Source organism: Helicoverpa armigera, chromosome 2, assembly GCF_030705265.1.
Source record: "Helicoverpa armigera isolate CAAS_96S chromosome 2, ASM3070526v1, whole genome shotgun sequence".
NCBI lineage: Eukaryota > Metazoa > Arthropoda > Insecta > Lepidoptera > Noctuidae > Helicoverpa > Helicoverpa armigera.
Window position 1 is genome coordinate 14,032,180 of NC_087121.1, and position 8,476 is coordinate 14,040,655.

An 8,476-nucleotide genomic window follows, 5' to 3' on the forward strand; every position below is an offset into this window, starting at 1 on the left:
TGCTAACGCATAGTATACTCATGGTTAAGAAATTACGAACAACTGCAGTACGTGAAGATATTGCATATAAATAAGCAGAATGTTCTATTTATGTTAAGATTAACATTATCCAAGGTGCTCAAGTGAGCACATGAGCATTGAACTTGCGCGTCTCGCTCGCCTCGACCTTGCGCAAGCGTCGATCGCCAATAATCATTACACGGTGCATATCGCGTGATCGCTTACAAAACAAACTGCTGAAACGAATCGGGTATAAATAGTCTGAAATTACTGTGTCAGTGATTAATGTTACTATGTAATCCATATACTGTAAGTAGGTATATATAGCCGTTTATCTGAGGATGTGAGGGGCCATTGTGATCAACGGATGCTGGGTGACGAAGTTTTATGTTTTTTTTTTGCAGCTGTATGTTCTATATTATTATGAGTTGGATTACGTGGGTGGCTCGAAAAAATATTGTCATCGTTAATAGCTTATAATCCAAAATTAAATTACTATACATACCCAGGTATGTGGCAATTGGGACTGCAGACAAAAAAAAAAGTATGCACAGGACTGTTTCGAAAGTAAAATATTATTTAGTAGGTTAGGTTTCTAAAAAAATCTTGGTTATCCCAGTTTTTGTGTTTATAGTTATAAATCCAACAAAAATTGTATTGATTACCACGAACAGACTGTAACAAAGGCCAGGTATATAGCACCATTTGTATTTACCATAAGAGGATAATTAAGCAGCAGTCGTCCTCTATAACATTCCTAATAAACATATATTTTCCTTTTACAAGAGGAACCGCCCTGTTTTAATTGGCCTTTTCATTAATTAAATTAACAAAGGCCCTTTGGTAGTTAAAAAAAGACACATACGAAACAGATTTTTCTGACAAACAATTATTAACTGAAAAAAAATATCTATTTGTAAAATAGTAAATTAAGGCCAAGTAGGTAATATTGAGCATATTTAACATGACTTAAAATACCTTTAAATTATATAAATTCTTAATACTTTATACACTATAAAAAAAACTATTAACTAAGTAAATAATATACTACTACTATCTTACATTGAACGCCGCAGTCCTCTCTTCTATTTTGCTGTGCCCATCGGGGATTCAGCCTGAATCCCTGACGAGCACAGCAGTCACAAATTATGGACCCTGAATGATTCAAGGTCCATAATTTGTGACTAGATATCATTTTATATTTTCCCCTTAATGTACCTACCTACATTATGGAATGCATAAACGATATAATATGATACCTACCTATGAAAAAATTTTCCTTGCACATGAGTTGCGTTAACTGGTGATGGTCAATTCAAGTCAATTACATACATTAAATTAAAAATTCAGTTTTGTATGCTAATGCATGAATTGCTGAAAGATTTGCAATCAATATAAATCACAGTTTTGGAATGTCCTTGTCCTATAATGCAAAAATTTAAGACCTCACCAGTCATGGTGCGTTGCTATACCACAGTAATGATAAGAAGTTACGATTAATTGACGCATTAGGCGGTAAAATAAATATAAGTAACATTTATAATCTGTGACAAAGGTCAGCATAAATACCTAACTATGTTGACTAATGTAGTTCTAATAAAACAATATACGATATCGTTACATAGGTACTTCTACATACAATATCAAATTAGCTGCTGTATATAAAAAAATAGGCACTAAAAATAAAATGTACGAGCGAGAAAAATTTCAATAGCCTTTTGAAAAGACAGAAATAAGTTGAACAATAACAGAAGGGGACCTCCTAGGTCCATCGCAATTCGCAAGTGTTCCATAGAGCAGAACAGTCTGGGACCTGAATGTTTTTCACATACAGACTCCTTTTCATTCAAGAAGAGGAGGTTTGATTTGTAAAATTATTGATCCTCAAAATATTCTGACAATGCGTAATTAAAAAAAGAGCGGACACCCCAAATAAATTTAGAAAAAAGGCAGGAAGATTCTCGCAAGATTCTTAAATACATCTTGTTTTCAATTAGAATGACATCACAGGGCAAGTTGAGACAAGCAAGTGATACCAATCTACCAAATATCCTAACTAAAATATTTACCTGATGACGTAAGACGCTAATAAAAGTTATATTGTAAAGTTTACGTCCAAGAATTCGGAATAATCTCGTCGATAGCGACTGACGTCATGCGCCAGTCAGCTGATAGCAACCACGAAGATTATTAACGCAGTAATACTCGGAGCTTGTTGATATGAAGAAGGAAAATAAGAATAACATTCGTTTTGAAGGATGTATGATATGCACTACGTGGATGACTTATCCACAGTTCCTATACTTATTCAGAATTTGATGCATATCAATTTTCTAGTAAAAGTATCAGAATGCATCATCGCTGGCCGATGGCAGTTTGAATGCAAAGCTTGGATGAAAAGTGAAATTTAAATTATGAGTATGTATGTACTTTATGTCTTGAATAAATTATTTATCAAGTTTCTATGTGGGAGATGATGTAGAATGATATTGAAATCCATGTGACTGTTTCGACCAATACCATTCGGGATGGCACGCACTTCACGTTTAGTCAAATAAATAAACATGTACTGGAGGATACTTAATAAATAGAGTCATTACTAATGGTATTTACAGGATAAAAGCTATTAATAAAATCAACCAGCACAAAGGAAAGATAGCAACCTTTATTTGCTCATAACACAGCCTTTTGGGATAGTCTTCTTCATGGCAATCACAGTTTATTTTTGTGTTACGTATAATGTTATGTTTATTGCCGGAAAATAATTTCTGTTGACCTCTTTTAATTAATAGTCTTTGAATTTTAGCTACCTATACTCAACTTTACTGTATGATTCTGAGAAAGAATATTAATTTAACCAATCAGCACAACGGTGTCAGCGACCAACAAGAATTTATAATGATTCAGTTCATACTTGCGTATATGTTTTCAAGTTACTAATATATTTTCCTGTTAATTTGTACTCATATGTGATATATCCGATTTAAAATACATAAATATAGGACACTGTTCAAAGGAAAATATTAATATTCATTATAAATTGATTTATTTTGTTTCCTGTTTATACAGAAATAACGTTGTTTTCAACGTAATTGAATTCAATAAGATAATATAATAATACCTTATTTAAATCTCTTGTTTTGTATTATTGGTTTTGTACTAAAAGATTGTTCGGCGCTACTATTTCATCTCATTTTATAAGTACATGAAAAGTCTAATCCTATGATTTAGGAAGATTAACCTTGAAAGTAGCGAATAAAACGGAAGTATGACATAGATTATAAGTCCTAGCAAAGGTTCAGCAAAGCGTAAAATTAGGACTCCACCCCATCAGGATGTCATAAAAATATCGAATAGCTAACCGCTCCTCTTAAGGTACAGACAAAAAAGAAGGTTACTTAGTGATTACGTTATAAATATGACGTCAGAAATTAAATAGGTGATCAAATAATATCGAGACGAATCGTCACCTGATTCGATTACATCTTGTATGAATCATGCTTGTCAAACGCTTGCGAGAGATCGATGACTCATCGGAGGGAGCCAAGGTTCAATCAAATGCACACACGCTACTTGATTTTTAAATTTTATTTTTCGATTTAAAGCTGGCATTGGTAGAATATTACCATATAGGCCTTATTGTCTGTATTTTCCTTAATGAAGTCACCAGAACAATAAGAGACTTCACAAACAATAAAGGGAAAACACTAGCTACTGTTGACCACTTAAAACGCACTCGTAGGTTCCCTTATGCTACTTTTGTCAATTAAAGTCCTCTATCAACGATGTTTCAATGAAAATTACACGGTATCTAGTACAGCAAATATCCTAATATGTAGTGCCCTTTATTGGAAAAAGCATACGTCTCGAAACCTTGATCAGTAAAGTAATAAATAAGACTGAGACATTATACCAAGGTGATTCCAAAAACGTTCCGGATTGCCAATTTGAGTAATGCTAAAAAGGCGATCGGCATCTTTCAGTTATGGCCACGTAGGTACAATGTTTAACGTTTTGTTTTTATTCGTTTATCTAACAAAATTTATAGATATGCTTTAGCCTTGATTACTATCAACTCATGCTTAGGCAGGCACGTAGGTATTGTTAAATACCGTATGTAGATTACCGGCGACATACCATCTAAATTATGTCTTTATAATCATTTTAATCGATGAAGTCTGAATTCCGATTTGGATACTTGGCTCTAAAATGAAGCTAGCAAGGTAGACACGCCCAAAGCAGACGGCAAATGAATACAATTTATAGAGACGGAGGGTGCAGTTAGATGATTCATGCAATCCCATAGCGCACCCCATGCGACGGTGCACTGGACGCGGGGGCGGGGGCGGGACCAAAATCAATACACGCAGACGGCTGCAATATTATGCTATACGTATATTAGGAAACATTTAACTAAGGGTGTCTCGCAGCTCTATTGATTTATGTCTACCCCTGCACTGGCTGGGCTGGCTGGCGAATACTCACGCATTCAAATATGACGGCGAATGTTTTAAAACTCGATCAGTTTACGATTAACGTAATTATATCACGTTCTATGTGTCCACGTGTTGATGCAATGCGTCACAGCCTCGTGGGTCTGGTTTAGCTTCCATGATGCCGCCTACACAACCACTGATCAACAAACAGTTTGTTTTGTCTCGTCGCTGGTTGTTAATCGTAATTCCTACACGAGTTTAGGTGGTCGTCAACGGCGACGGCTCGCTGTAGTCCAGTCACCTTCGGACGCACAAAAAGATCTTTGCACTAAGTCCGTGCAGCCACTGTAACATCCTACCTACTAGAATAAGATATCTCTCATCTTTAACGTCTGTTAGTAATGCTTTCTGCTCTTTTCATAATTATAATGAGAACATTTTCAACGGTAGACTATTAAACTAATTAAATATTTGTAGGTTAATGTTAGGCGTTAGTGGCAATTAGCGCAAAACAGCTGAATCATAGAGAAAGTACGGGGAGACTGAAGAGAAATTTCAGTGATTTAAAGAAGCGTATTGGTGACCCTGAGCGAGTGTTCGCGGTACGTGAGCGTTGCCGTGTACAGTCACACTGCTGCAGATAACGAGCAGTGCCGGTGTAATCGTTATCAACCGTATCGTTATCAACAGATTGTGGATAGAACACAGAGCGTTACCATATATGGTGACAAAAATTGAGGCAGCATCAGGCAGCCTGTGATTGGCGGAAAATAAATTGTAGCCGATAGTATGTGAACTCTGATAAGGCGCGTTTTATATAGTTTATCCTCAAGAGCCGGTTCTCATTTAGTGAGGTGTGCTTGACCGAAGCAGCACGAGTCGTACCTAGTCATTAACTTATTATTTAACAGTAAGTTTGTTTGGATTTATTTTTATTAAATCGTGGATTTTAATAATAAATTATTTTAAACTTTGAAATAAATAAAATTAAATAGCGTTTAGAGTCAGTGCTCGATTTTAAACTACCACCTGTGGATACTAGTCATTACATAACAACATTTTTACGTTATATAAGTGAAGTGCCTCTTGGATTTAGTGAATTGGTAACTGCCTCGACGATTTTGTGGCATTGATCTCTTCTACTAATTCGAGTCCTCTGGGTTCGATTCCCATTGCAGATAAAGTGGTTTTGGTACATCACTTTTATAATTGTATTTTATTTAAAGTGGTTTTTTAATCGCATTATACTGTGGAGAGTTAAATCGTATTTATATTTGCTTGCATTTGTTTGTTTTATTAAAATAATTGTTGTTTTACTGAGAAATTTAAACTTACAAGCGTTCCTTCATTTCTCAAAAGTCTTGATATAGGTACCTACTTAACGTTTGGAGATAGTAACTAGAAAAACGTTTATCAGGCGTACTTTTATCGCTGAGTTGGCTCAAGGCGTGACTCTTTAGAATTACCTAATTCGTATCTAGATATTTTATCTACGACTACCTATCTGTTAAAATAAATACGACATTGCGTCACCACGTATCTAATCAACTAACTCCTTTTCCTCATAAAAAGTGTTTATACAATTCGGTGAAATCATAATTTAACTTTATTTTCAGACTAATTCAAAATGTGCGACGAGGAAGTTGCTGCGCTGGTAGTAGACAATGGATCCGGTATGTGCAAGGCCGGGTTCGCGGGCGACGATGCGCCCCGTGCCGTGTTCCCATCCATCGTGGGCAGGCCGCGCCACCAGGGCGTCATGGTCGGCATGGGACAGAAGGACTCGTACGTAGGTGACGAGGCCCAGAGCAAGAGAGGTATCCTCACGCTCAAGTACCCCATCGAGCACGGCATCGTCACCAACTGGGACGATATGGAGAAGATCTGGCACCACACCTTCTACAACGAGCTGCGTGTGGCGCCCGAGGAGCACCCCGTGCTGCTGACGGAGGCCCCCCTCAACCCCAAGGCCAACAGGTAGGTCCTCGTTCCCTCTGTGCACTGTGTACACAGTCCTGTAGCCGCGACCGCAGCCCCAGTCTGACCGTGCCCTTTGTTTCGCAGAGAAGATGACACAGATCATGTTCGAGACGTTCAACACGCCCGCCATGTACGTCGCCATCCAGGCTGTGCTGTCCCTGTACGCGTCCGGTCGTACCACCGGTATCGTGCTGGACTCCGGCGACGGTGTCTCGCACACCGTGCCCATCTACGAGGGTTACGCGCTGCCGCACGCCATCCTGCGTCTGGACTTGGCCGGCCGCGACCTCACAGACTACCTGATGAAGATCCTCACCGAGCGCGGCTACTCGTTCACCACCACGGCCGAGCGTGAGATCGTGCGCGACATCAAGGAGAAGCTCTGCTACGTCGCCCTCGACTTCGAGCAGGAGATGGCCACCGCCGCCTCCAGCAGCTCCCTGGAGAAGTCCTACGAACTTCCCGACGGACAGGTCATCACCATCGGTAACGAACGTTTCCGTTGCCCTGAGGCTCTCTTCCAGCCCTCATTCCTGGGTATGGAAGCCAACGGCATCCACGAGACCACCTACAACTCGATCATGAAGTGCGATGTTGACATCCGTAAGGACTTGTACGCCAACACAGTTCTGTCCGGAGGTACCACCATGTACCCTGGTATCGCTGACCGTATGCAGAAGGAGATCACAGCCCTGGCCCCGTCCACAATGAAGATCAAGATCATCGCGCCCCAGAGAGGAAGTACTCCGTATGGATCGGAGGATCCATCCTGGCTTCCCTCTCCACCTTCCAACAGATGTGGATCTCCAAACAGGAGTACGATGAGTCTGGCCCCTCTATCGTCCACAGGAAGTGCTTCTAAGCGCCAAGTAAGACTATTCCTAATTTATGATGCCCTACACCAGGCCCCTGAATGGGCGGCTCAAATTACGCTTGTGATCTTTTATTTAAGTTCAGTATTTAAAAATAGGCTGTAAGGTATCGTAATATGCATATTACGTAATAATGAATGCGGAACATTGTCGATTCCGTATTTTTGACAAAGATTTTTATTTATTTATAAATCGTTACTAACCTGAACATTTTTAATAAAAGATAATTTATATACCGGTATAAATCTGCATTTTTCTTGCTTTCTATCCTCATCTCATTACCTTCGTATTTAAATTCGTAAGTGAAAGACGAGGCATCGTTTCTGAGAGTCATAATGACACGAGTGTGCACTTCTCACAAATAGTCGCAGACAGCTTTTAACTGGAGTTTCTAACTGCAAGTGCTAGTCATTGACCGTGCCATTTTACATATTTTAGCTCATATTTATGCGGTAACGGAACTCAACGTCCGCAACTTTATCATGGCTGTTTTATTATATAATGTTCTCCATTACTACTAATCATACATCGTATCGATTTTACAAGCTGTAATAAAGCGAATTGATAAATGTTTATCGCTAGAAATTCCTTCGTAGAAAATAATAATGCTTAAGGTTTTATGGCGATAAGAACCAGATCAGTATTTCCAATTGATAAAATATAAATAGTATCAGTAGCTAGGCTGTTACTACGTAGAAGCACGAGCTACCTACCATCTACCTAATTGGTATAATTAGCACTTCTAGCGAACAAAGCAATATTCGTGATGCATTTAATATCACTAATGGAATATTGTAGGAACATGGGCGAGGCCGCCATAACTCTATTAGAATAGGGAAAACCGCACCTTATTAGCTTTTCAGGCAACGAACAGGATATTAAGCCCTCAAGCTACGTAGTTAGGTACAAGTATTTTTAGCTCCAAATGGAATTCCCATTAGTAAATAATATTACCATTTATATCGAGGTAAAATTTGTCCCAATAAAGTAACTTCCATGTTTGTTAGCTCTTTGGACTTAAAGGTACCTATAGAAGACCTTATTCTATTAATGTCAAGGCATGCTTTCTTCATTATCAATTTGATATGCAAGTTCTACAAACCCAGTTCAATATCATAATTATTATCAAGTGTTTTCTTTATCGAAATGCTCATTTAGATTTCATTTATCTTTCTTTCATGACCATTA

The 8,476-nt window shown here is 38.4% G+C and overlaps 1 pseudogene; it reads left to right on the top strand.

Moving 5' to 3' along the window:
- The first annotated feature begins 5,186 nt into the window (after positions 1-5,186).
- On the top strand, positions 5,187-7,533 carry LOC135118498 (actin, cytoplasmic A3a-like; annotated as a pseudogene).
- The last annotated feature ends 943 nt before the right edge of the window (positions 7,534-8,476 follow it).